This window comes from Adelges cooleyi, unplaced genomic scaffold (genome assembly GCF_023614345.1).
Source record: "Adelges cooleyi isolate 19-005CV unplaced genomic scaffold, UGA_ACOO_1.1 ACOO_flye_CR_arks_rails_tigmint_CR_PRNA_376, whole genome shotgun sequence".
Classification (NCBI taxonomy): domain Eukaryota; kingdom Metazoa; phylum Arthropoda; class Insecta; order Hemiptera; family Adelgidae; genus Adelges; species Adelges cooleyi.
The window spans coordinates 3,947,960-3,964,117 of NW_026096053.1; positions in this window are offsets into that span (position 1 = coordinate 3,947,960).

Genomic DNA, 16,158 nt, shown 5'->3' on the forward strand with positions numbered 1-16,158 from the left:
CTCAAATAAATGAATCAAAAAGATTGATTTCTAAAACTAACAAGGAAATAGAATAATGCTGACCAAGAAACTTTAGAAATAATAAATTTTTTAATTTTGATTAAAAAACAAGTAAAATGTATGTCAATTTTAGTTTTATTCTTATAAAAATAGTATATATTCGATTTCAGCTTTTAAATATTATTTCTGTTCAAAACTAATTTATCGCTAAAACCACAGAGCCAAAGGCTAGTAAAGAAATGGAAAAAACTAAAAAATGATAGTCATTTTCAAGTGGTTTTTTTTTGTGTAGCGGCTCATAAACCATAACAGCAGCGCTAGCTATGGAACAACTGAGGAACGACCACTGTCCGAGGAATAAACGGGTAGATGGCGCAATCGGCGGGTGAAGTCAGGTTCCACACATTCTTTTTGGAAACGCAACTTATACTTTTATTTTTATTCAAAACCAAGCTGGTAGGTACTGAATTATTATTCGCAAATTGTTTAAAAAATTTCATTCCAAAACCTATAAAGCTCAACTCTATCTCTACAGAGCCATGGCATAAACTTACAAGTGATGCAAAAATATAAAAACATTTTGAAAAGAAATAGTTTCATTGATTATTTCACGTAACTAAAACATACAATGTCTACAGTATGTATAATTTACTATGTTCTTTAAACTATACTACGCCAATGGGCCAATGAGGCTTATACTTGGCAAAAGAACTAAGTTTTCAAAAATACAATTAGAAAAAAATTCCACTTACCTTATTTACTTATAAACCAACAGACTATTTCTATTCCAGAGCCTGTAACAAGACAAAAAGATAAATGTGAAATAGCAAAAGTAAAAGTAATTAGTGTAATGGTATAATGTGCGTGGAGAGAGGATTTGGCTTAGAAGCAGGTCCATTTTTAATATTGACTGGGTCAAGTTGGTAAGATGGTTTCTTAAATTTATTTTTTTTAGTAAATTATAATCGTGGATAATTATGTATCTAATAAAACCGTTAAATATTACAATGTCATAAAACGGTTATTTCAAGATTAAATGAAAATGTAACATCCTACAGCCATAATGTACATACATTTTATTGTCTTTTCAAACCGTTTATTCTGTATAGCAGGTATAGCCACTGGTTAGGTTGACTGTTTACAACCTAACAACCGACAGATCAGCCGAGGACTTAGGTGTTAACAACGTGATAAACGAAAAAAAGATAAAATTTACTTTGTATTTTTTTTGTTTGGGGGGGGAGGTAATTTGATCACCACAAGCCGCACACGTTGGGTAATAAACGCGCGGGGAAGACGTTCCGACTGGTTTTAATTGTTTTATTTTTATTTTTTGTCATTCTATTTTCAGGCTCGCATAATTAATTGGGAACACCTAAAGACGGCGGCGGCGGCGGCAGTAATTCTTCTGTTTTTATTGCAACCCAAACGAGGTCGTAAATGACCGACCGCATGATTTATGGTCCCTGCGCTCGCTTATACTGTATACCTAAATATACAAACAATATTATATACATAATATGTGTGCGCGATCGACGATGGCCATTAATAAAAAACTTCTAATCAGTCGTAAGAGAATAAAAAAAAAAAATTATAAAGAAAAGAAACTCGCTGTTGTCGTCTCGTCGAGGGTGCTATGTGCAGTAGTTGCACTTGTGTGCCTATACAGGCATTATATTATATTATTATATTACTATTATTGTAATATTATTATTATGTGTAAAAGCGAGATATCTGGGTGCGTGCCACCGGTGTCGTTAAAATATCCATTTTTTATGGCCCCACCTGAAAATTATTATCAGCCTATAATGTATGATGATATATCCCCAGTGCAGCACTTATGGTACACACCGAGGCGGCCCGAGGCGATTTACGAAAATTTAACGTCTGGTCGGTTTTTAAGTATTCACAATCGTAAAAGCTAGGCCCCCATTATAATATTTAAGTATCTTTTAAATTTTGTTTACTATTTATATGTATACACACACAAACAGTTAATGCCGTACCCGTTGTCACAGCCAAACCGTTTATGCCCTCCCCCCCCAAAAAATAAAAAAATACCGCAATCCTGTTTAACAACATTGTCATAAATCATAATTCCATAGGACCCGGGAGACCTAAGGGGCGACCTGTAATAATAATTACCCGAACGAGCATTGAAATTATTATATTTCACCTATGCCAAAGGCACTGTTTAATGACAGAAAGCATATTTTGTTCCCCTTAAAGACATTTTTGGAAAGATTTAAAACAGAAAAATATCAACCTAGCAGTCTGCCGAGAGAAACAAATTATAAAAAATTCTACCAAGATTACTTTTCCCAATGTTAATCGCGAAATAATCTATTAAAAAGTGTAGTAAAAATGTAATTATTTTTTTTATGAACATATTACACAAACGTTAAAATATGTGTAAAGCTGTTAATACTAACTTTATACCAGAGAAGTTAATTTTATTAACCACACTCTTCAAATTATTTCTAACATTTATAATTTATATACATTTAGAGTATTTCATTTGAATATTATTGTACAAAAAAAAAAATTATAATAATAATAATAACTTATTATTATTATTCAAATATGATTATAGACGAAGACCACCGTATATTATTTACTTAATGTAATTCTAGAAAAATGATTACTTACATTTCACTTGTATTTAAAAATCTATATAAAACTTAGACGATGATGGTTTTAGAAAATGAATTACAATTTTAACAAGTAATTTAAGTAATTACTGCGAAGTTTCACCAATTATTGTCTATTTGTTTAAAGGAAATAACTTTCCAAGAAATGTACAGCCTTTCTTGTCCCCTTTAAAGATTCAAACATCGGCAACTAAACTAACAACTTCGAAATAAATATTATACGTTTCTCTTTTTTTACTTTTCTATTTCTACTATTTTTGAAAATATATAATATATATTTAATGTGTTAAACAACTGAAAAGTAAAAATGAAATGTTTACAATGATGTAATATAAAACCCTTTTCTTCTCTTTTTTTTTTTTAATAATATGTGAACAAAAACGTTACGTTCTAAACGTGACAGATCTCTGAGATAAAGTCCACAAAAAAAAATATACCTTGAAAATTTAAGTTTCTAAAAAATAACAACTTTCTTACATCAATTATCAGCGCATAACTTTTTCAAAAAATATTACTCAAAATATTATTAGTCACTAAAATTTAAAAATACCTTCTCATCTTCGCATCAGATCTTACCGATTACATTTTACAAACATCAAATTTATATTTTTTTTAGCAAAAAAATATCGAATATGTTAAAAATTGTATTTAACGTATTAAATTTATAATATTTAGTAAATATTACTGGAACATATTTTGTACAATTTATATTTTATTTCTCTATAAAAACAGTTTATATTACAATTTTGAAAATTATCATAAAATTTCTCGATGGATTATTCATAAAATATTTTTAAAATAATAATAATAATAAGTTATTTTGACACGGTCAAGTTGAAACTTGGGTTAGCCATTTTGCAAATTGTTTGGTATTTGAATAGATTTCAAGCACAATATAGATAATAGACTGCGAGTGGAAACAACTTGTTATCATTACGGAAACGTTTCGCCGATTGACATTTATTTTATTATATACATATATTTTTAACTCGTTAAGACAAACACACGGTTGCGCCCGTCTTGTAGATACTTACAACATAAAAAAAAACCATTCCTGATATAAATGGCTCAATATATTGACCACTTGCAATAGCCGACATCTGCTGTCCGTTCAAAAATGGTCAATGGAACGTTCGCCCGGGCGAGCACCAACACCAAGACACGGCAGCGCATTGGGTTGCTGCCGTCTGAGACATCTCTTTGGTCGAGGTCGAGGAATTTGAAGAAGAAGAGAAAATACAAAGAAACTCAACCCGGTGCGATAACAGTACCTATATGTTTTCACGGTCTATTCCGCAAATTTTTCTTGAAGTATTTTCCGTGGGATTTTCGATTTTTCACACTCTCTCCGTCCGAAGTGTGCACTCGGTTGAAAAATGTCAATAATATAATGCGAGGGGGGGGTTGGGGAGGGACTCGCGCAAAACCGGTTTTTCCATTTTTAAAAAATACATCTCCGCCCACTCGTCGCACACTGTATCGCACGCACACACACACTCCCGGCTGTGTAGTATTTTTTATTTTATTTTGTGTTTTTTGTGCGAGGGTCTTGTGTGTAAATTACAGAAAAGAACAACCACGTCTTGGTAACGTTGCTTGGCAACGCAGCGGCCGAGGGTCGTAAAACCGACTTGCTTGTATACCACCGTCGTCTCTGACCCGCTGCCGCCCGGTGCATATAGCTGCTTGCCGTGGCGCGTTTAGAAAATTATTTTTGAATACTATTATATTATATGGTATTACAAGAAAAAAAAATACTGCCTGAAAAGACGCCGACCAAAAAAAAAAGTATATATATTATAATAAGATACGTACACACATACAAATAGGTTACACGCATTATATGTACACACACACATACGCATCTAACACACACGTTGTGTTAATATTACATAGGCCGTCGGTTTTTTGGGAGACTTGAGAACCGTGACCGAGACGAATTATTTACCTGAGGAATACACTATGTGATTTTATGACGCTGGAATCGCGTTCCAAACATTTTCCCGTATCGATTAGGCTGATGAAAATTTTTAAATCCACCCAAACGAGTAAGTATAGACAGTATAGTAGATTTAAAGTAGAGTCACTTGTGATTTTTCTTATACAATAACGAATAAATAAGTATAGCCGCCCAAGCGTATGCTATTTCGCTGTTAAATTTATTCAGAATAATTTTAATGTAATAATTTTCTCGGTTTTAAGTTAGTTGCTCTGATAAGCCGTGTCATCAACAATTAAAAAAACACACATTTGTCTGTATTACTTTATTTATTTAAAGCAGGATTAAGCCCTAGAGTGCAATATATACATATGACATGCTTAGAGCTATAAATTATACAACAAGTAAGCTTGGAATAAACTAGAAACACTATGTTGTTTGATCCATGTGGTTTAATATTTTTATTTGTTCCATGCTGCACATATAGAAAACATAATCAGATAATTAATACATTTGTATGGAAAATGGAAATGGCTTTATTTAAATTATTATAGTGCAACAAACTGTAATATCTATCTATACACGATCAATATGTAAATAACTTAATGTCACGCTAATAATCCGGCTGTCAATGCGTTAAAACTAAATTAAAACTGTAGAATACCACTTTTACCTACAAAATCAACACATTCTTTTCCCTATCAACAAACGGGTTGGACAATGTTTTTTTTATTGGTCCTGGCCAATTTTTGAAATGTGAATTTATCCGGTTGTTGCTCCAAGCCCTTCAATTGACATTGTTAATAGGTATTGGCCTTAACAAAATAACTCTTTTAATTTGCTATTACCTAAGCGACGCTCAAATTCCATTATACTAGTTTTTAGCAACACTAATTTATGGAACGCCCGCAAACTGTTTTACTCTAGAAATTCTACACACAACCTAACGCAATGATCACCGGCTTGGCTTTGTGGCCAAGCTGGTCAAACGACCATTTTTTATTCAGATTTTAAAAAACCGGCACTGTTAAGTGCATAAAGCTTGCGAACTCGGTTACCCAGCACGGTTTAAGATATCTTAATTATTTTAATTATGATCTCGAATCGTGGCACGACGTCTGTGGCCCAATTGCGAGTGTCGGCGCATGCGATCCAAACAGATATTATTATGATGAGTAATGTATAAATTGCGAAGAGAGATAAGTCGTAAAAAGGATCTACGAATGACGCCATCCGAGTACACTATACGTTATGCACCGAGCAATAAAAAGAAAAACCTAGTCTGGACGGATAGTGCGTGGTAATGCGAGAATGGAAATGAATAATTACAAACGCGTAGCTTAAGGCCCGCAAAATAAAAAAAAGACTCGCATGCACAAACGAGATGTAAGTATTATGAGAAATTTTCCAAACGAAAATTATTAACCATTTTTCTTAATATTTTTTTATACAACGTGTGAATGTGTTTTTTTTTTTAATGACTTCTCTACTAACTTATGTATCTGTACAACGGCTCGTGTAACTATACGGTTGATTTATGTAACGAGGATGGCCGTTTAACATAGTTTATAATAATGTAGGTATTTAAAATTAAATAAAGTTGGAAATAATATTGCATTAACAAGCCATTAAAACTTGTATACCGACTTGAGGAGACTACATTGTTCAACGCGCTCGAGACAAGCAAATTACTATAATATATGCGTTCTTCTGGCCTCAAGACTTAACACAAAGTATATATTATTTATAATTGTAGAGAAGATTTGTTGAAACATGTATTTATTGCTATTCTATAATACTTCTGTGTTCTGTAAAAATTACAGCGAGATCAGATGTTAGTAATAATATTGTTGTTGTTTAGCACTTGTCTATAATTGTACACTTCATAATATAAAGTATTTTTTTAAAGCATATTAGGTAACATTCAGTAACATTTATCATCGAGAAAATGGAGTAATTGAAGAATATATGGCGAGTAAACACTTTACTAGGTTGGACCTTATAAGTGAAGGAAATATTGATATTATTTTCTTTAAATTTCAAAAATTCCTTGTTTTTCACACATTACAATAATAAATAACTTTAAAAATGAGCGCTAACCGAGTCCAAATTTTAGTTAGGTACTATGATAGTATTTTGACATGTCTAATCGCTACTCAAACCATTGTAGATATACATACTTAGGTTGAACATATTGCACTCAAATGTTGTGTAGCACAATTTCTTTTCGGTGTTTAACGTTACAGTGTTTCTCGACTTTTGTTCAGAGTTCTACGTAGCGCTGAACAATTATTAATTTATCATTATACATTAAAAAAATATATATATATAAATAAATAACGATCTTCATATTTTTAATTATTGCTGTGCGTGGGATAAGTATTGGCATAGTATTGTTCAGACTTAACGTTCTCGTTATTAGTTGTAGCCAAAACGTTTGAGGGAGATTATAATTGGACGTGAATCAAAAAAACCGACATTTTCAACTCTGTTTTTTTACTATCGTTATTGTTTTTACAAATAACACAGAGTGTCTGTATACATATATTGAATAGCGGCTCTTATTTTATATTCAAGTTAGCATGCACATTGTTATTGTAGGATAAACAAACGTTTGATTAATATTCAACGCATATAATCGGTCATTATACAACGTTTATGTATTAATATTATTATAGGCGCCGAATTTATGAATAATAAAAAATTCGGCAGTTATCATTTTTATTATTATTATACGTATCAACACATCGTGTTAACACAGTCTTTGAATCGTTTGTATATATTGTAAATAATAATATTATATTACAATTTAAATATAATATATTTATATACAAATACAACGTCCCTGCAATAAAATCACTGTTGTGTTCTGTTAATTCGGTGATAAAGTTTTGTGAGCACATATTTTTACTGGAGATCTCAATGGAGAAACGCATACGGTAGTTTAACAGTACGTAGTAGGTATAACAAGACGCTTGTAAAACCATTTTATATTACGGGCTCTGCTGCATACACTGCACCGAAAATGCTATAAAAGTATTATACGACGGTTCCACAGCTGACTGACTGTTGGGTATCATTCAGGTATTCAACCTGTGTAAAGTAGCCAAGACACACTAACTCGATGGTGGTGTATGCGCTTAACAACGATAATAGGTAACTAGAAACGCGAAAAAACGTATAAAACACTTTAGGTGTTTAATTAAACAATAACGACGATAATATTCACTGAAAAAAAAAATACAAAAATATTATGCAAAACTCGAACCGCTCGAAGGGAGTCTTACTTGAATAACATAATAAAACCCCCCTTTGGCCGATACAAGGAAAACGTGCAAAAACAGACTGTTTACATGTTGTGTTACTACTCAGATTGTTAGACTTGGGCTGATGCAAAAAAAAAAAAAAAACAAATAAGGAAATCGTCCAAACGTTGAGTTATAATATTATGTTATTTCGTTTTACAACGGAAATATTTCTATAGGGGATATAACAACACTGCCGTTTATTTTTATTGTGTTGTATCTCGTTTTATAGTTTCTACCATTATTGCTTCTTCTACTATATTGCTACTGATGCACAACCATTACAGTAATATGTACAAACTACAAGAATATCGACAGAATGCAAACAGACAACCCCCAGGACCGAGATAGTCGATTATTATACAATAACATTATCGCCGTGTATTGCCATTTGCCATTGGTGACACATATATTATAAGGAAAGAAAAAAAAATACAAATGTACATATTATTTATCTACATAGTAGATAGAAACCAAACTAACACTACATATTTATTGTAAACAATGTTGATACAAGTATTTATTTATTTAATATTATTCGATTCCCGACATTCATTTGCCATTTAAAAATTTGAAAATATATAAAACAAAAGCTAATTAATAAAAACGTTATAAAAATTAATTAGCTTTTATTAAAAGCAACAAAAAAAAATAAACTTTCTATTCTACAGTGTGGTCAAAGAAATTTTATCAAACATTTGTATTCTGCCGTGCTAAGAGAAAATATGTCTAAACCCACAAAAATGGGATTTTGAGATTTTTGGTTCTCTGGGAAGTTATTGGGGCGTGTTATTTTGTTTATCCAACTTGGAACGTCCTACGTGCATTACAAGGCTCTCTGGAGTTCATAAAAGGTTCGTCCTATCTAAATGTTTTCTAGGGTAAACTATGAAAAAAAATCATAGGTCAGAATCCTATCTGACCGTCTCGAGCAAAATGCAATATTGATATCACCGTCATATTGCATCAACCTTGGTTAATCAACAACTTGTAATCAGTAATTCTTAGCAATTTACGTTAATATTGTCGGTGTAATTATAAAAATAATAACAATAATAAATATTATATTATATTATATACATTTTTTTGGGGGACGTGTTTGGCAACGCCAACCGATAGCGATAAACATCGCCATAAAGTACATGCGAAAATATTATACTTAAGCCAAGCGACGGCGGTAGCTGCATGCGACAATCGTGGCCCGCAAACGACAGAAATAATTCTGGTAAAAAAACATAATAAAAAACTTGTATGTATAATAATAACAACCGGCCATTATGCGCGACCGGCCAATAGGAAAAATGTTAATTGTTTTTTTAGGCGTGCAAAAAAAAACCTACGGCCCACTGAAGTCGCTATTATTATGATTATCGTTATACTTTTTCGCTTAGAATTACCCTATGACACGCAGGGTTCAAAAAACCCACGGGCTTTTAAAAAAAACTAGCCTGTTCAGGTCTTAATGGAGTTAAATGGGCAATTGGGTATTACTGATTTTGTTCTTTCAACACATACTTTTTATATTATGTTATGGATCTATTATCTTTTAAGTGATGTTAAAATTAAAATGTTTGACAAGTTTGCTTATGCATTATATTATATTTAATATCATCATCATCGTCGTGCAAGCTTAACAGGCCTTGAAGGTGCAACGCTGTCATCGTGAGATGATGGTTTCTAGGCGTATTCGCTGTCCATTCATTTTATACATTTATTAACATACTTTTTTCATTAAACATAATAGGTATATTTTAAATGAAAAAAGTATGATGTTGTTAATATTGTTATTTTTTATTTAACTTGTTATTTTACTGTTACTTAAAGTGTAGAGTATAGAATTTGCCAATTTTTCCCCCGTTGTGTTTTATAACTGGGTCCAACCAGTAATAAAACCCAATTTCGAACCCTATCACACGAAACCTTTTTTTTCGAGCTTTTTTACTCTTACAAGTCCTTGTTGGTTTGATGTAGAAAAGGGGCATATTATAATGATACATTTTAATTCATAGGATATTGAGTGTGTCGGGAAAGTTATCAAACTCTGGAGTCATCAACGAAAATTTCAAAATTTAAATTTGCATGATTCTAATAAGTTCAATGGTTCTATATACTCAGAGACTTAGAATCTAACCTCACAAGAAAACGGATAAGAAAAGAAAAAGAGGAGCGTAAGAAGAAATAATTCTTGAACAGAATATTTTCTATTGATGCTCAAGCATGCGAATGGGGCAATGGCACAAAATTATGCTAGAAGAATTGTTTCACCGACCAAGTATTTCTGAAATCTCAAAATCAAGACCGCTTAACTCATATTATGTATCACCTAAGATTTAAAAATAAGAACCCTATTATTACAGTTAAAGGAAGCAAATGTAAATGTATGCTTCAACATGTATAATCTCTAAATCCGGTTTCTGAAATCACCAACAAAAAAGAAGATAGTAAAAAAGTATTTTAGTTACAAGTTAATCCAATAAATTTAACGCACATTTGCATTAATGTCATGTCAATTTCCGTTAGGCATCTTATTATACGAGTATGAGTCGGTCTTCACTGATGTGTATAGATCTTGGGCGGTCAAGAAAATGAACAAAGACATTGGCAAGAAGAAGGGAGCTCGTTCAGTCGTACATATTAAGCACAAGCAGAGTACATATTTAAATTATTATTACGCTATGAATTACTAAGAAAATGTGACTAGTGGCACCCCATGTTATTCTGGGAGGTCTGGTTATAAAAATAGTTGCAAGTGCAAAGGGTACTCGGGCTGGTGATTGGAAGAGGTTGGAAATAAAATTGTTTTAACATGAAATAAAAGGGACTAAAATATATAGTGCAGTCCGACATTGCAAGGCATTTTTTATTGATTTTATAAGAAAAATTGCTTGACAGATTTGTATATGAACACAATAAGATAATCGTTCTAGAAAGTCAGTCAAATAAGAGATAGCTGTTGTTATTAAACAAAATAGCTGTTATTTTGACGGTCAACATTGTATAATATTTAGAAAGCCAAATACTTCCTTCACTTTCTTATGATATTGGTATTAACTACATATTGTATGTATAGTGAATAAACTAACAGCTCATGATTAAATAACATAAATCATTTTTCAACCGACAAGATCTTTCAAACAATATCCAAGACGGAAAAATATAAAATTAACATTTCAAAAATATGTTTTGGCTGCCAACAGTCAATAATATTTTTACTATACTCAAAAAATATACATTTTGGTGCGGAATGTGTTGAGGTTTAATCTTTTATTTAATCGTTAAGCGTTTTACTGTTCAGACGTTAGTTATATTACCGTATATATTGCTATACTACCAAACCAAGTCAATAGAGCACTCCTCTCTCTCGATAATGATTATTAAATTTAACACGACCCATAAACGACAAGCTATTTCCAAAAGCATAATAATTGTCAAAAACATTAAGGAAACGCGCAAACTCGCACTGTTGACTTGTCGTGCATGTCTTCAACGGCACGCAATGTCATTGTATTGGTAAGTACACACTAACGCCGCCGGTATGTGGTCGGACCGGGTTTTAATTAAAAAAATCCCTCGGAAAACAACAGACAACAGTCATAAAAACTATATACCAACTCAACGTTACGTTTCCATTTGCAAGTTAACCTAGTACACAATATGCGTAGTTCAATTTATCTGAATACTTGATGGGGTTATCCTAATTAATTTTTTAGACAAAAGAAAAAAAATATGTTAGTTGTTGAATTTGATTTGATTTTACATACCAGTTTAAAACGGAATAACTCTGTGGTACTAATCTAATAAAGCATATTTTGGTTTTGTTTGACATTAAATACTTAAACGGTACAGTTCCCCAATTTCGCCATGATGGATAATGTGTTTCATATATAGGTACATATCTGTATTAATATAGTAACCAATTTATAGTATTTTTTTAAATTTCTAATTTTAACTTATTTTTAGAGGACATATTCTTTATTTAAACTATTTTATGTAACCCAATTGAAAGTACAAAATGAGAAATACCTAGTTTTAATTGCGTTTATACACTTATTGGTCTAGTAAGAATAAGGGGAGGGGTGACCGAGTACACCAAATATTTCTTTTTTAGAAATTGTAGCGTACCCCAACTAATTTTTATAAGTGGTAGTTTTATTAGGGGTTTAAAAAAATGCCGGGTACGCTCTTTTTTTTAAAGTAAAAACGTCCTCCCTACTTTTATTTTTCCAATTCGAGCACTAACTAGTATATGATTACCATTTTATGTCAGTAACGGAAACAAGGAAACTGATTAAAATGCAGTAAACAATGCAGTTTCTTATACTTCTGCAAGGTTTTGTCTACACAGCTGTCGCTGATGTACATAAATTTTAATTATCACAATGTTGATTTATGACAAGACCATTACAATCTTCTCGAGGCGAGTCGGTTACCAGATGATTGATCGGGTCGCGTCGATGAGTGCAGCATTCAAATGAGAGGCTGAAACACATTTGTATCATATATATTCAAAGTTATTGCTTCTATCCAATGCGAGATGCAGACTGGATCGATTTACACTATCTGTCATAACGCTTCATAGAACGCCTCTGGAGGTCCATCGCACACACTGCGTTTAACATTGTCCTATTTATAAATCAATAAACATTTTCAAACCACATACGAAGCGTCTTCACTCGTTTATTCTATTTTCGTCGATCAGTTATAACTTAAATGTCGTAATAAGTGTAAAATAAGTAAAGCCATTCGACAGTCCGCGTCGGGCAGTAAATTTTCTCCAGTCGGCCAAAGTGCAACTTCGGAATTTTGAAAATACTTAAAAAAAAAAAACTGTTTACAACGCGTGACACAGCGTTATAAGGCTGTCGAGTCATGGGAAGTGATAGTGCAGTATTGCAAAATGCACGTTTTCTTGGAAAGTAATTCGTGAAAGTACCATTATAGAGTTGGCTCAACGATAGGTCTATTTTCAGTCATTATAAAAAAATGCATAGTGTATGTATTATCGGTTTCTTTATGTTTTTTGTGAAAAAAACTAGAGAAAATCCCAATAAAAATTCGCTATTCGACCAGCAGAAAAACCCAAGAATGATAATTATCACTCGAGTCAAAATCTAGATCAACATTGAACATGCTGTTGCTCACAGTTGCATTGCGTTATTGAACGAAAACGACGTACAAACTCGCTTGTCAGAACTGTAGAAAGAGAGATCAATACATCCGGCCGTGCTTAAGGGAAACCCATAATAGAGTAGATTTGTGTAAGGAATACATTTCGGAGTAGCCGTCGCCAGTTCCGTTTCCGACTTATCTTTCTCTCGTTGGCGCAACTAGGCGGGAGGGTAGCTAAGTAGGTTCAAATCCTTCTAAATTCGTCCACACTACAAATTAGGCACTGTCCCCGAGTAAGGTTTAAACATTTTTACTGAAATTCTGAGGGAGCTTTCAGTTTTTAAAAAGTCTGAACTTCTTTACGACCCCTTTGGTTGCGCCATGCCAATGCTTTCTCTCCGTATAGACTTATGACATATTATTATTATTATTATATTTTTTGCATCATTACTGTGCAATGACAATATGGTCGTGGAACGTTATTGTCCGGGATTCGTACCTATAATGAGTGTAAGTACACGCGGTGTGCGGTGTGCCCGGACAGTTGTTATGTATGTATATATATTATGGCATAACCCATTTGTGGAAACCGATGTCTGGAACATTTTCCCGGGGAATACGATCAATTCGGTATGATAAAATTACGTTTTACCGCCCCGGGGTCCAGGTTATGTGCACATTCCGCAGGGCGTAACCGTTTTCCATAAAAGTTTACCCCCGCCCCTTATTTTCCTCACTACCCTCTTGTCGCTTTCTCCACCGCACACCGGTCGTTGGCTCTCCGTCCGGATTGCGCTGTACGACGTTCTACACCCTTGCACACGTCCGCCAAGAAGGTTTCCCCGGTCCTACCCGAGTGAGAGAGAGACCCCTCCTCCTTAACGACCCACGTTATTGATCGGGGAACGGGCGTTTCCCCCTCTCCCATTCCCGGCACTCTTTGTTTTCCCCACACGACCTTCATTCCCCGCCCGGCCTTTGCAAACTCCCGGATTCTGTACTCGGGAACGACGGCTGAAACGTCCCTTGGCTTTCCCCGCTCCGAGCCGCCTGCCTTTTGGCCGATCGCATATTATAGATTTTCCGACGACCTCCGGGATAAGGTCATTCGAGGCGTTTACACGACAGTATAATTCATATTAACGTACCTATATTATTTTATGTATACCGAGAAGGGTAAACGGTTTGGAAAAAGAACAACGTACCATCGACAGCGGGTAGTATAGAGACGTTAAAAAAACTGTCTTTCATTTTTTAATAAAACATCGATTAACATGTTTTTTTGTTAAGCACGGGGGCTGTATAGATTAGGTATGGACCTACTGTCTTACATATCAAAAAGGCCCCATAGGAAAAATATAAATATTAATATCTAAGCAATTTTGCAAATAAAAAAAATTAAGTAACCAAGTAAGCAAATGTTTTACGAAAATACTTTTAATATTATGGATTTTCTTTAAATTAATTTGTTTTTTTTTTAATACAAAAATTTAACTGACTCAAAAACAAAAATCATAATTCCTCATTTTTTCTGTGTAATTAAAAAAAAACATTCTATATTACTGTTGGGATCAGTTTCGAATTTAGTTAAGAGAAAAAAATGAACACTATTTAGAATACATTTTAGACTACTATTTGAATGTGCGGAACACTTAAGGCGGTTTAAAAAAAAATAGAAGTATTTTAGCTTTTTGTTCCAAAACCGTCTTGTTAGTCTGTCTATCGCTTAAAATTGTAAATACTAAAGTCATACTAATGAAGTCGAGTATATTTATAGTCAAAAATACTTTCTTGCTTGGGTTCAAATTTAAGGGCCTTACCAAAGTCAAATAATTACACCTTTTAATAAGATTCTGGTGGCTATGGATGGTTTGGTAAGAAATAATAAGTATAGTAGGTAACTATTATAACACTAAAAATACATCGAGCAAACGTAGTAAAGAAGAAGAAGTATAAGAAATAAGAAGTATAAGCAGTTTCTTTGGGGCAAGCTCGAGTAAAAGTAGACTTAACCGAAAATCAAGCAACGGTTCTAGCCTAAGTTTCCAATTCTCTGTTACTAATCTAATGGTCCTGTTAAAGTACTAATTGTGTAGTTGGTATAAAAAACGCCGAGTCGTTCATTCCATATTGTTATTTTTAAAAATCTCAGTTCTAATTCTAAAAAACTTAAGGATTACAAAATATTTTAGTGTACACACTTTTTGAGAATACAGAGGTTTAAAGTTAACAGTTTGTATTAAGTTTGATTATTCTGTAACTGAACAATCTTAAACTATTATTTAACCACGTCGCGTTTACGGTTTAACTGTAACTCAAACAGCATATAATATTTTTACTATGTTTTAAAAATATAAATCTTTTTTTCTGTTGTATGAAAGTGTAGTGTACCGCGATTTACTACAGTTTTCTATAATTCGCCCAATTCATCCGACATAATAAAATGTTAAAATCTCTTTAGTGTTATGATTTGTGACGCTATCAAAAAATAATCCACTTAAGGTTTTTTTTTTATAAAATTATATAACATGTATGTATTAATTTATTAAACTACTATCTAGAACAACCCAGTTTTTTTTATTGAATTTAGGAATATGATTATAAATTTTGCAAGGCTTTTACGCGTTAACTAAAAATTTATTAGTTCATTATTAAGGTCATCAAATTGCAGTTGGACGGTTATAATTTCATAAATTATCTTTTTATTACTTTTGGCCATTAATTATGTCTTTTTGTATAAAAGTGTATATAAAGTCTATTACGCGGGATTTTTTTTTTAAACAAAATAAAATTAATTGTTCAGTGGCCTTTAACCAATTTAAAGTTACAAGTATGCCACTAGGTATAAAAATGTGTACATTTTATTTTAGCATGGATCACCGACACGCAAGTAAATATGTTTAAGAATATAGCCCGCTTTTAACCTACCGGCTATTTTCGGTACATTGATATGTTCATAATAAATGCCGAGTTGGTATTGCGCTATGTATTATGTAATATTATTATTATTATTATTATAACAGAAACTTTATAGTTCAAATCACAGACGGCGGGATAACTGCCAAAGTGACTTTTGTGAGCTGGGCGTGAACAATACTTCATTTCATGTTTAGCTGGCATTTCCAATTATTTGTTTTACGATTCGATTGTACGA